The sequence below is a fragment of the Ptychodera flava genome, chromosome 7, assembly GCF_041260155.1.
Source record: "Ptychodera flava strain L36383 chromosome 7, AS_Pfla_20210202, whole genome shotgun sequence".
NCBI lineage: Eukaryota > Metazoa > Hemichordata > Enteropneusta > Ptychoderidae > Ptychodera > Ptychodera flava.
Genome location: NC_091934.1, coordinates 35,152,220 through 35,167,009, shown reverse-complemented (window position 1 = coordinate 35,167,009; position 14,790 = coordinate 35,152,220). Strand labels below are relative to the sequence as shown.

General features: G+C 38.1%; 1 protein-coding gene across 1 annotated transcript in view; it reads left to right on the top strand.

The window, feature by feature from the left end:
• Positions 1–14,790, top strand: part of LOC139137402 (xanthine dehydrogenase/oxidase-like) — a 64,097-nt gene that overhangs the window by 34,011 nt on the left and 15,296 nt on the right. The gene's annotated exons all lie outside the window — the stretch shown is intronic.

The following is a 14,790-nucleotide window of genomic DNA, read 5'->3' as shown; positions in this document are numbered from 1 at the left end:
CTAATATCAAAGATAAACACTCTTTTTCAATTGTAGAGTAGTTTCTCTGGGATTTGTTAAATTTGCGTGAAAAAATAGCAAACAGGATGATCTATACCATGACTATCCTCTTGCAATAAAACAGCACCAGCAGCCGTATCACTAGCATCTACAGCTAATTTGAATGGCAAAGTGAAATCTGGTGCAGACAACACTGGGGCACTTTGCAGTATGGCTTTAAGTGTATCAAATGCCTGTTGGCATTGCTCTGACCAAACAAACTTTACTTTCTTTTTAAGTAAGCTAGTCAAAGGCTCAGTAATTGTGGAGAAATTTGGACAGAATTTTCTGTAGTAACCAGCCATACCGAGAAAGCGCATCAGTTGTCGTTTGCAGTTTGGGGTATGGGAAAACTTGAAATGGCACTGATTTTAGCATCAACAGGTTTTACCTCACCCTGTCCTACAGTATGTCCGAGGTAAGTTACCCTCGCCCAACCAAACTCAGATTTGGCAAGGTTGACAGTCAACATTGCTTTACTCAGTCTCTCAAAGAACTTCCGCATGAGCTTGATGTGTTCCTCCCAGGTGTCACTATACAGGACGACGTCGTCAACGTAGGCTGCACACCCGTCTAGCCCGGATATGACGTCGTTGATCATCCGTTGGAACGTTGCCGGAGAGTTCTTCATTCCGAATGGCATCACCTTGTACTGGAACAATCCGTCTGGTGTAACAAAGGCGGATATTTCACGAGCACGATCCGTCAGAGGGACTTGCCAAAATCCCTTCAGTAGGTCAAATTTCGTCACATACTTGGCTTTTCCCACTCGGTCGATGCAGTCATCAATCCTCGGGATTGGGAAAGTGTCTGTCTTTGTTAAAGTGTTGACCTTCCTAAAGTCCGTGCACATACGATAACTGTGATCTGATTTGGGAACAAGTATACACGGCGAACTCCAGTTACTTTTACTGGGTTCAATAAAGTCATTGTCCAGCAGGTATTTGACTTCTTCCTGGAGATATTTCGCTTTTGTTGGATTCAGTCTGTATGGATGTTGTTTTACAGGCTTACTGTCCCCAACATCAACGTCGTGATAGATGACGTTTGTCCTCGTTGGAACATCTTGAAACAGGTGTTTATATTCATGGAGCAGTTCTTTCACCTGTTGTTGTTGTTCTGGCTGGAGGTGTGCCAACTTTGTAGACTCCAGCTTCTCCAGGATTTCTGAGTTCTGAAGCTTGACCGAGCCCAGCTTTGAGTTTAGAGTATTATCACTCAAGTCAGTTTCAGTATCACTATCTTCATAATGGTTTGAACTGACTGCACTGACAGGCTGAGTTATAGTAGGATTATCCCTATCCAAATATGGCTTAAGCATATTTATGTGACATAGCTGTTTTTGTTTTCGCCTGTCAGGTGTTATTATGATGTAATTTAAATCACTCAATTTCTTATCAATTAGGTATGGCCCAAAGTAACGAGCATGGAGTGGTTTGCCAGGAATTGGAAGTAGAACAAGAACTTTTTGACCTGGTTCAAACTTCCGTTTTGAGGTGCTTTTATCATATTGGTTTTCATTGACTGTTGAGATGACTCAAGATTTTCTCTGGCTAATTCACATGCTTTAGAGAGTTTTGTACGAAAATCTGACACATATTGCAAAATATTCAGACAATCATCATCGTCTGATAGGAATTTCTCTTTAAACGAGCTTAAGTGGGCCACGGACTGTATGTCCAAATACAAGCTCAAATGGGCTAAAACCAAGAGACTCCTGAATTGACTCTCTAACAGCAAAGAGCAGAAAATGAAATTCCTTCATCCCACTGCTTCTCTGTGTCAAAACAGTAGGTCCTAATCATGTTTTTCAAAGTTTGATGAAATCGCTCAAGAGCACCCTGACTTTCTGGATGATAGGCGGAGGACCTATACTGTTTAATGCCTAGCTGATCCGTTACTTGTTGAAAAATACCAGACATAAAGTTGGAGCCTTGATCGGACTGGACACATTTAGGGAGGCCAAATAAAGTGAAAAATTTGACTAAAGCTCTCACTATAGTCTTTGTCTTTATTTTCTCAGTGGTATGGCTTCTGGGAACCGAGTTGATGATGTACACATTATTGTCAACATGTACTCATTTCCTGATCTTGTTTTTGGTAGGGGCCCAACACAGTCTATTAGTATCCTACTAAATGGTTCTTGAAATGCAGGAATTGGCTGTAAAGGGGCCTTTGGAATGGTCTGATTTGGCTTTCCTACCATTTGACATGTGTGACAAGTTTTACAGAAATGTGCTACATCCTGCCTGAGATTAGGCCAATAAAAGTGACTGAGAATTTTATGATAAGTTTTCCTGACTCCTAAGTGACCAGCCCAGGGGGTTTCATGGGCCAGGCGCAATATTTCAGCACAGTAGGGCTTTGGAACCACAATTTGATGTTTTATAGCCCAATCGTCATCAACCAAAACGTCTGGAGGTCTCCATTTACGCATGAGAATACCAGACTTTGTATAATAGGAAACAGAGCTATCTGAAGTTTTACCTTCATCATCTACCCTGTCAAACAAAGACAAAATATCTGGGTCTTGTGTTGTTCTGCAATGAGATTTGATCTAGAAAATGTCTGACTTTGGTCAGCAGAAGTTTTACTGGAAGTTTCAAATCCACGAGGGATAACGGAATGATCCGTGTCAAACACCTGACTGAGAAAGGTGTCATTTAAGTCAACATCTGTGACATTATTTTTGAGAGTATTTTGATTCTCGGAAGTTTTCTTTGACATGGCTCGAGTAATGGCACATGAAGGAAATAAATCGGGTATCTCTTGTTCAATTGGCTCTGGATCCTGATCTAAACTAGGATTATCAGTCACAAGTGGATTAGTAATGACCTTGTCCCCAGCAAGGTCGTTCCAAGAAGAAGGTGAATCCCTTCAAAAGGCAAAAAAGGCCTAATACCTAAAGCCACAGGTCCAGAAACAAAGTCCGAAGACAAATAGACATTATGGAGAGGAACAGGAATGTAGTCATTACAATCTACCCCCTTAATAAGAACTTTAGAACCTGAAAATGACTTTTCAGAAAACGGCAGGGTATCTGCCAACAAAAGAGACTGGGAAGCCCCGGTATCTCTTAAAATTTTGACAGGGGTAGCGGAAGAGAAATCACTAGAAAGTGATATAAAACCATCATGAATAAATGGTTCGAAAATACCCATAATGCTATCTTGAGAAGAATTGACCTTGACCTCATTAATTGGGGATAAGAGGGGTTTAACCTCAGAAAATGTGTTGCACACATTATTAGACTCTAATTGAGTTGATGAAGAAATAAAGCCGGTGGGCTTAGATCCACTTTGACCACTTTGACCTTCACGTTTTCTTTTCAATTTGAAACACTCTGACATTAAATGGCCGTCTTTCTTACAATAATTACAGAAAGTGTACCGAACTGTTTGTCAGAAGGAGATTGAGACTTGGGATCTGATGATGTGGAAGTGTTACTTGAATTTTGTGAACTGTTTTCATTTGATTTTCTACTCTCCTTTGAAAAATTCTTGGATGAAAAGGAGGAGTTAAATTTACCTGCATTGTTTTCTGTATGAAAAGGACTGGGATGGTTTGCTGACAAATGAAGATTTGTGGGTCAATGAATAATCATCGGCCAAACGTGCAGCAACCTCTAATGTATCTGCCTTTTGTTCATTGATAAATGTCTTGATGTCACTCCGAATGCACCTCTTAAATTCTTCAATCAAAACAAGTTGTCGTAATTTGTCATAATTCTGACTGACTTTACAGAAGAGCACCAACGATCAAACAGTTGTTCTTTTGTTCGAGCAAATTCAACATAAGTTTGATCCTTCACCTTCTCACAATCCCTAAATTTCTGACGGTAAGCTTCAGGCACCAACTCATACCCTTGAGAATTAATTCCTTCACAGAATCATAATCTGAAGCCTGCTCTACTGACAACTGAATGTAAATTTCTCTGGCTTTACCCACCAAAGCACTCTGCAAAAGCATAGACCAGGACTCCTTAGGCCAATTCAGACTCTGAGCAATTTTCTCAAAATGAAGGAAATATTTATCAACATCCTTTTCTTGGAAAGGGGGAACTAACCTGAAATGCTTAGTGATGTCAAACTTGTCTGAAGGGAAGAATTTTCCTGACTGTCCAAGCTCTAAACGTTTATTTCTACCTGTAATCGCTGTTCTTCTAATCGCAATTCTTTTTCTCTCTGTCTTTCTTCCATTTCTAATCTTTCCTGCCTTTCTTTTTCTTTCTGTCTTTCTTCCATTTCTAACTGCATTCGTATTTTTTCTTTTTCTAATGCCTGTCTCTCTTTTTCCATTTGTAATTCTTTTTCTTTCTGTCTTTCTTCCATTTGTAATTCTAGTTTCTTAATCTCCAAATTTGTCTGCAATTCTAATTCTAATTTTCTGAGTTCAGAGGAAGACTCAGGCTCATAATCTTTTAAGGCAGACTCCTCAAAATGGCCAGAATTAACTAAATGTTTTGCAATCTTGAACTGTATTTCTCGCTTGCGCATAGATCTTTTGACATCTACTTTAAGGAAATTTGCCAGTGCTATGAGGTTGTCTTTTCTGAGGGAATTAAATGTGTCCTGATCAAGGTCATCCATAAATTCGTCTGGCTTGAATTCCGCCATGATTGAATTTCGCTGAGTTCACAGTATACAGTAGTTTTGAAAAGGCTGTCAAAATGTTGTCAAACGGCTCAAAATATTCGTATCCCGGACGAGCCCCCAATTTGTTACGTGCAGAGAAAACGAACAAAAGGGTGAACTCAGCAGTTTCCGTTTAAACAAAATTTATTACGAAAACAAAACTAATTGCTAAGTTAGGGACAGAGTACAAGCTTTAAAAGTGTACAGACTACTTATCTCAGCTGGGACGGCAAAGCTCCAGTCTCAGAGTTGTAACAGTCAGTTGGATGAATGAACAGTCCTTGCAGGCTTGCAGCTGCACAAAGTCCACAGTATAAATCCAGCGTTGGCAGTGAAGGTCTTGAAAAGTCTTGAGAATGACTACTGCTGGAGTTTAGTAACACACAAGAGACACGATCCCAAAAGTCTGACTGGAAGCTGAGCACGTCCCTTTTATAAAGGCATATAAGAACAATCTAGAACTTTTATTGACATGCTAATTACTGTTCTAAAATTATCTCCCTTACACAACTAATCAACTTTCCAGAACATTCCAAACATGACTAATTGAATTCAAGGTTGTGAGGTCATCAAGGGCAGTGACCTTGAGAATGTTCTAGACTAATTGAACTCAGGTCATGATGAGTGTGGGGGAAATGACCTACATAACAACATGTACCTGCCAAAATTTCACAAACACTTTTTATTTGTCACGATATATATCGTCTGTCCTGAAGGAAAATATTGTAATATCATAAAATTTTGTTCGTTCCTTCATATGAAATTGGTATACCATTTGACAACACCTTAAAAACCTTTAACAAGTTATAAAAAACCCTCCAGTGACTTTGAAAGAGATAAAACTACGAAACCGGAAAACATAGGATAAAATACACTAGGTGGCAGGAGATTAAACCAACAGACGTTCGGGTTCGACCCTTCGTCAGTGAATTAAAAAGAACTATAGGTGTCAAGAGCTAAAAGCGAGAAATCATGGAGGAATACATTGAAACGAACAGCCAATAAACTACCGAAAAGCAAACAGACAACAACAGGCTACATAAACTACATAAAACATTATCGAAAGTCATTAAGCATTTTACTTCAGCCGATTTCTAATTTGACGGATGTAGCATGCTAGCAGGACACGCTTACTCTTTCCGGACACCTGGTACCACCACTCAACGAGTGGTTCAACATTGCACTATGATTTCGTCAGTGGCATCCTTTTTTAATTTCTTTTTGGTTTTGGCTTTGTTTCTTTGACCTGGTGATTTAATTGCCTTGAATGATAATGATAGCTGGAATTGATTTGATGTCATGTTGCATATTTAATGAACTTTCCTAATTAGGGATATATACGTAGATTGATCAAGTTGGCGAAACATAGCGTTAAAGCAATATTAAACAGCGTTAAAGCAATATTGAAAGACATTTTGCGTTTTCATTGCTGCTAATCACTAATTGCATATTGAACGAACTTTCCCTATTAAGGATATACATCTGGATTGTAGTATCAAAGTCGACGAAACTTGCTATGTGTATTTGAAATTCACTGAGAAAACAATCATGAAAGTTGTTTTAGCAGTTTTAGGGAGCGTTCAGTTAAATTGGCCGGGGTGGGCCGGCAATTCTTCCTGCGCATCAGTCAAAATAAGTGAACCCCCTACCCATTGTACCAAAAATTTGATGACCTCCCCTTTCAAGATGACAAAAATGTCATGACCCCTCCCCCCATTGCTTGAGTAAATTAGCTGCACACACAAACACCTCAGGGGTATGGAGCGATAGAATCCCCCCAAAAAAGAGCTTAGATTTTTTCAAATGACCTTCCTTACAAACTCAAAAGGTGTTAATGCTCAGATTTCCCATTCTGACTTGCTATAATTTTGAAATTACCCTCAAAGGGGTTGGACATAAATTACTGGTGGATCCTCATATTTTTGCGCAAGCGTGTGTGTACATATTTCGATATTTGGATTTAATTAAAAATCAGCTGTTGATATTGTCACAGAGTAACATAAACAGAGTGGCAACACTTGCATGCCTTTTGTTCCATGGTCGTCTCGGTAGACTATTGGCTTTTCATATTAAAATGAGCTTAAAAGGTGTTAAACTTTTTGGAGGCTTGGTTTGTGGTTGATAATTACACGAGATTATGCGAAACATACGACGAGATGCATCGTACTGCCAGTCGCGTAGCAACCATAGTTACTTTGTGAGCTCTCAGGCCAGAAACACTGCCTCACGCCAATCAAAACATAACACGCCAGCAGTTTCATAAACATGTCCTTTCTTGGCGCACGTGTAAAAGACGGTATGACTGACCGTAAACCATTGAGTAAAACCAGACAGTATCGATAAAAGACTTTCAAATTTGGTTCAAACACACTCATTATATATTCATAAAAATATTAGAGGAATTTTTAAAACGGTAAAACCCACTTTCCTGAAGCTCAAAACACTCCCGTTTTCGCCAGCACATCAATTCCGATCAGCACCACACGACAACAACAACACAAGCTTTGTCGAACATACTTTCGCTTAACAATTGGTGAAAATCCGAAAATTACCGAAGGGTGCATGGTCGGCATCTTCAGAAAAGAGAGCCAAGAGCTTCGTGAGGCGAGGCAAACATGGATTGCTTACGTAACCGCTTCACGCCTTAAACAATAGCTGTTGCCACTCTGTCTATGATATTACTCTGTGATAATGTTGATTCACTATACATGGTATACATATATTTTCTCATACATGTATGAGGAATCTATGTAATACTTTCTCAATGAAAAACTATATCTATGCATTTATAGATATTTGATAATTTACATCAATGTACTTAAATGAAATAGGGTTGTTACAACTGGCACGTGGACAAAAAGTTTGATCTTAGAATTTCACCAAAATGTTCATCCACTATACATGGGAGTCAATGATAAATTGTGAATACTTTTTTTTCCAATGAAAAACTTAGTATACTTGTGCATATACAGACGTTCAATAATTAACATAATTGTACTTGATTAGAATATGATGGTTGAAGGTGCATATTATGTGTACAAGAAGTCTGATTATGGAATTTCACTGAAAATGTTCGTCCACAATACATGGGAGTCTATGAGGAAAGTATGCATATTATGTGTACAAGAAGTCTGATTATGGAATTTCACTGAAAATGTTCGTCCACAATACATGGGAGTCTATGAGGAAAGTATGAATAATTTTTTTCCAATACAAAAATAGGTAAACCCATGTATTTATGTACTCTCGATTATTGATATCGATGTACTTGATTAGATTAGCGTGGTAACCAATCGATGTGTTCGCCAGAAATTGAATTTTGGAATTATACCAAAATGTAGATTCACTGTACCCTTGGAGTCAATGAGGAAAATATGAATAATTTTTTTCCGATACAAAACTATCTAAATCTGTGTATTTATAGATATTTGATAATTAATTTTAAAGTACTTAGTTAGACTAGAATGGTTAAAGGTTGATATGTGTGCAAGAAATTAGATTTGGAATTTCACCGAAATGCTGATTCACTATACACTGGAGTCTATGAGAAAACTAAGAATAATTTTTTTACAATGCTAAACTAAATTAATTTGTGCTTTTATAGGTGTTTGATAATTGATACAAATGTACTTGATTCAAATAGGGTATTTAAAAGTTCAGATGTGGACAACAATTATGATATTGGAATTTCACCTAAAAGTATTATTTAACTTTTCATGGTACAAGTAGTCTCAGTACAGGTAACTGTTAAATAATTTCCCTGACAAAACTTGCTATATCTCTAATATGTAAGTAATAGGAATTGTTCATTGCCCTCAGTGCAGTGAGCTTGATTTACAATAAGACAAGCCTCAGAGTTGTCAAGTCAAGATGTTCATGTGACAGATAATTATACTTTTGTTCAGATTTACAGGTGAATAACTTCAGAGAATGAAATCATGCAACGAATCATTTTTATCTCCCAGAATATTTCTGAACACTGAAACTGCTTTTTGACGGGACGGATACTTATGAAAATTAAGTGACCCTCCTCTGAGCTGTTTGAAAAATACATGACCCCCCTTTGCAGTTTTCAAATTTGAGGTGACCCCCCTGGATTTTGCCGCCCCGGCCATAATAACTGAACGCTCCTTTAGAAAAACGTATTACTAATTTGCATATTGAAGTGCCATTCCTAATTAGGGACATATATCTGAATTGACTTCATCAAAGTTGACAATGCAAATACTTTGATACAACATTATGGGAAGTCATTAGGCATTTTATTTCAACTAATTACTTATTTGCATAGTTAAATACCTTTCCCAATTAGGGACATGTATCTGAATTGACTTGATCAAAGTTGGCAATACTTGTGATGAACATTGAAGATACTAAGTTAAAACATTATTGAAAGTCATTAAGCATTTTTACTGAAGCTAATTACTAATTTTCATATTTTACGAACTTACATCTTACTTCTGGATTGACATGATGAAAGTTGATAAACTTGAAATGAAAAAGATATTAATGAAAGTAATTTACCATTTATATATATATTTTACTAACTTTCCAAATTAGGAATATAAGACAGAGAGCGACTCTAAGAAATACTTGACTAAAGGCAATTTCACTTGCTATATAAAGCGGTGATACAATGACAGCAGTCAAAGAATTGAGCATTTTACCTTTGGAATATTGTTCATGTTGTTGATCTTAACACTTTCGACGAAATCGAAAGCATGTGGCAAAAAGTTTAAAATCACTGACAACTACAGTATATACTGAAACACGTGAAGATACTGTGATGTAACATTTATGAAAGTTTGGTCATTTTTAGTCGTCCGGGGTATAGGTTTGGTCATGTCCGTGCGTGCGTGCGTGCGTCCGTCCGTGCGTGCGTCCGTCCGTCCGTCTGTTAACGCAGATATCTCAAAGATGCCTGGAGTGATTTCATTATTTATATGCACATTGGTTTTTGTTTTGATGCGGTCTGGCCATTTTGTTTCCCATCTGTGTCTGTCCGTTCACGTAAATTTCTCTACGATGCCAGGCGCGATTGCATGGAAAGTTGGTACATATATTATTATTATTATTATTATTATTATTATTATTATTATTATTATTATTACAAGTTTAGGGGCTATAAGTATTATATAGAAATCTAATAACAGTTCATTGAAGCTGTGGGAATTCTGAAAAAGAGGTGTTGTTTATTTTAATTTTGTCAATAGGGGTGACTTCTAATTGTCGTACGTATATTCTCTCCGCCAAGTTAGGTGTTCCTTTTGACATCACCACCCTTATGAATATTCATATACTTGCAAAAACTGACAGTCGCTGTGTCTGGCAGCGCGTGCTCACAGCTGCTGAGCTGCACAGCGTAGCCTTCGAATGCAGGCCCATCGTGGCAGTCGTGGGCGTGCACAAAACAAGGCACAGCGACTGTGGAGAGTCTATGCCAGTGTAATTGGCCTTGTAAACGTATCTTCAGCGTGGCATTTGTAGTTGTGGCGAAAACCATAAACCCTCTCCCTATGCTGACGTTGTTGGTTTTATTTTGTTCATGTGCATTAAATGTAAGCAATCAAGGAAGTTTTGGGATGGAAATAGAGCAAAGGCATGAGTTTCCGCGAGATCAGTGCTACAAATATAACTTTACGCATGCGCACTCTTTTGCCAGTGTAGTCTGCCAATATGAGCATGCGCAATTGAGTGAACGTGCGCGTGAATGTGTAGTCTGTACACTACGTCTCGTGCTATAATCATGTCGTTCAGCTTTGCATGTTGACAGAAACTGGAATTACTGCAGAGAATACTTTTCAGGACATCACATGTGATTCTCTAAGGTAACAAGTAGGACGTTTAGGAAATCCTTTCAGAAAGTTCACGCCGCCTGTGGCCATTTTGTGGAGTATAAGCTTATAGTTATACGTACCTGGAGCGGATACAGTATTTCTACTGTACAGTGTACATATTGCCGGATAATATGCGATGGAATTTTGCGTTTCACGTCGTTCAATCATTCAGATGGAAATTCTGCCCTTCTCCAAACTTTGAAAAAAACAGGGTGACAGATTTTGAATGCTAACTCTTGTATATCAAGAATGACGTAATTTAATGAGAAGACATTTGTATTCGAGCACGGCTACAGTTTTTGATTCGAGAACTCTCATCATGGACCTTGGTTGTATTCAACAATCGAGAGGGCTAGGGTGAGTCGAACTTTTTCCTATGTCCATGTAGCACTTGTGCAAAAATAAGCGAATCCACAGGCCTTTGGCGAATCAATAAATGCGTTTTTCACCAAGCTGAAAGGTTGAAAGATCCGTTCGTCACTTTGCGACGAGGTAGATGAATGCAGTCAAACCCAGCTAGGCACATAATGTGACTTTGTTCTGGAAATTACGAAGACGACCGGCCGTGCGGTGGAACTTTGCAACAAAGTTTCAATATCTGAACTGACGTACTTGAATGACAGGCACAGGAAACGATGGTCAATAAAAACCATTCTCGTTGCATTTTGATAATGTATCAATCACAATGACACTGAAATTATGCGTCCTCCCGGCAGGAGGGCCATGGCCAATTTTAGCCCTGCTACAGTATGTCTCAGTGCTGAAAAGACCATGTTGTTGTCAGGTTGTCATGGCGACTTTTAAAATCTGCATACAACTCTGAGAGTGAAACGGGTTGTTAATAGGTCACAAAACTTTTGAGTCCCACTGTCGTCCATTATACCTGTTTCCTTGGGTATTAAAGGTGTGCAAGTATACACATCAAAAGACTAGAAAATTCACTTCATGGGCAGAATCTCGTAAAATAGCCTTTTCTTGTCTGGTTAACGAAAAAGATACCCCTGATCTAAAATATGCATGGTTTTAAATAAAAAAACTGTGGTTACCTAAATGGTTACCATGGCAACATGAAACAAAAATGAACATGGAGTTCATGCTGTGATAAATACACTTAGGAGAGCATTTGCATAGTAACTGGGATTACTTTTAATGGAATTTTGAAAAACTTTGAAATTTTAAAATGCAAATAGGTTACTATGGAAACACAAGGCAGTAAAAATGGATATCATGTTTTGTCTTTCTAACCCAAAATAACCCTTTGGTATAATATTTCTGTTGATTACTGGATTTTAGGTGGAATCTTTGAAAAACTGGTAATTTTTACTCCTGAATGGTTACCATGGAAACATCTCACATTAAATGAGGGAATAGCGTTCCAAATTTTAACTGCTCGATAAGCGAAAGATCTTTGACCGTTAGCAGTTCGAAATGACGGCGTGTATAAATTACCATGACTAGTGTTGCGCGTATTTAAATGATGCATATATGTGAGAGGATGGAATAGATTACATAAATAGGAAGGTGCGAGATTGTGTAGAGCTTGAAAAGTCATTACAGCAATAAATTAAGTAAGACGAAAGAGTATGGGCAACCAATGAAGACTAGTGAAAACAATTCGAGAGGAAACAGATGTATCGACACCTAAAATAACCCTGCCAGCTCTTTCCTGGAGTTTATACAATTTCTGGAGATTTGTTTTGGAAATGCTACCCCAGACAGTGCAACTATAATCGACTACAGAAAGAAATAACGCATTGTAAACCAAGAGTACATTTCTCTGAGTGAAAGGGCGCAGTTTTCGAAAAATTCCAATTCTAATAGACAGATTCTTACATAGCTTATTAATGTGATCATCCCAACTTAAGATGTTGTCAATTTGCACACCTAGAAGTGTGTGAGTGAAAACATTTACAATTGGAGTGTTGTGGGATGCGTATAGTGAAAAGGGCATCAGAATTAGTAAAAAGCTTGATTTTAGGACGTGATGCAACAATCATACATTTTGTTTTGGTGGTATTAATTGACATAGCATTGTTGACAACCCAGTTTGAAACCGGTATAAGATCCTCATTCAAACTGAAGTTGACATTTTCTATGGTAGCCCCGGAAACACACATGGTCTGGTCATCTGCAAACATTTCCAAATTGCTCCCATTGAGACACAGTGGAAGATCATTTATGAAAATTAAGAACAGAAGTAGTCCCAGTATTGAGCCCTGTGGGCCTCCACAAGTAACTGGTAACACGTCATAGTTTGACAAGCTGGTTTCTACCGGTCAGGTAGGAGCGGAACCAATTTAAAGATGACCCAGTTACACCATAAGTAAAAAGCTTCTGAAGCAGCATGTCATGATCAACAAGATCGAAAGCTTTACACAAGTCTAAAAACATTAAGCCACTGTACAAACCCTGATCCATGTTGCTGAGAAGTTGATCGGTTAACTTAAGCATGTAGAACAGTATGACATGAGTGTAACTTTCTAAAACCAGATTGAGAGTCAACAATTAAGTTATTAATATGCAAAAAATTGTATATTGTGGACATGTTTCTCTAAAATTTTTGATAGAATAGGTAAAAGAGAAATAGGCCTATAATTGTCAATGTCACTTTTTGAACCAGACTTATGAATAGGAATAGTCTTGGCACTTTTGAAGCAATCAGGAAAATGCCATTGATAATAGACATGTTGATAATACTGGTGGAAGAATATGTAATATAATTTGGGATATATATTGACCTTTCCAGCAGAGTTACTATCATCCAATAGAGAAAACTGCTCTTTTACAAAATCAACTGAGACGGGAGAATTTAAAAAGAAACGGAGGTTGAGCCAACTTTGCAATTAACCCATACAGCAGTAATACTCAAATCATTTGAAACATTGATACAGTTAAGATACTTATCAGTAGTTCCAGTAAAATGAACATTAAATGCCTGAGCAATGTCCTTATGGTTTTTTAGTAATCAACCATCACTATGAACGCAAGGGCTTTGTGTGCGAATATCACTTTGAGACAAAATTTCATTCACAGGGTGCCAAATAACAGACGGGTTGCTAGAATTGCTACTGAAGATATCTTTATAGTACCTGCGCTTTGCGTAAGTAGTGGTGTGAACAACCCTGTTTCTCAGGGATCTATACAATGACCAATCGTTGGGAGAATTTGACCTTGTAGCTTTAACGAGATGATATGTAGCTTTAACGAGATGATAGTCCCTTACATGAATGAGGTCAAGAATCTCAGTGCAAAACCATGGCGACTGTCTGTACCTTTTCATGCGCCTATCAAAATAAGGAGCGTTTGCATCACAAACATTATTGAAAATACTAGTCCAACCATTAAAGACTAAGTTGACGTCATTTGACAGAGAAACTTGTGGCCATGAAGTCGCCATTAAATCACAAAACTGTCTTGATTTAACACAAATGTGGGAGCCAGTATTGTTTTTGTTGCCATGGTTACGTCTCACAATACAAACGGGGTAGTGATCAGACAGACCAACTTTAGGTATACACACAGCGGAAATGTTCATCGGGCAATTTACATAAACATGGTCGAGGAGTGTACCAGAGACAGGCCGAGTCGGGGCAGTGACAAGTTGTTCTAAATTGAGACAGACCATATATGATTCATACCAATAGGCACAAGAAGATTAAAATTGAAGTCACCCAAGACAATCATTTCCTTGTTTTCGAGATAAACAGACTCAAAGACTGATTCAAGTTCCTTGTCAACAGATATTGTGGAACTTGGTGGTCTGTAAACACCGATAACAATGAGTGAGCGACTTTTTTTAATGTGAAGTTCAAGAATCATCATTTCGATTGTATTATGTTCTAAATCAAACCTACGAATCCATGAAATATCGGAACAAATGTACGTAACAAGACCCCCACCAATACCAGCTTGCCTATCATTCCGACATAAAATCAAAACCAGAAATGAAAACCTCAGAATCAGAGTGCGTGTCCCAAAGAAAAGTTTCACTAAGAATTAGAATGTCAAATGGCTTAATATCATGATTTAAAATTAAACTTAATTCATCAGTCTTGTTAGTGATGTGTTGAATGTTCCAGTGACCTATACGGAAATCCTTGGCTTTGGAAAGTTCATAGAACGGATTCTGAACAGAGTTGCGAGAAAAACAGAGCGAAGCTGGATTGAGAGCCATGTTGTCGTGTGTTGATGTATGAGCGCCACTCTCTTTGTGGCCGGATACCTAGTCACGGGAACAGTTCTTAGCTTTGTGGCCGCAATTTCCACAAGACCACCAAGAA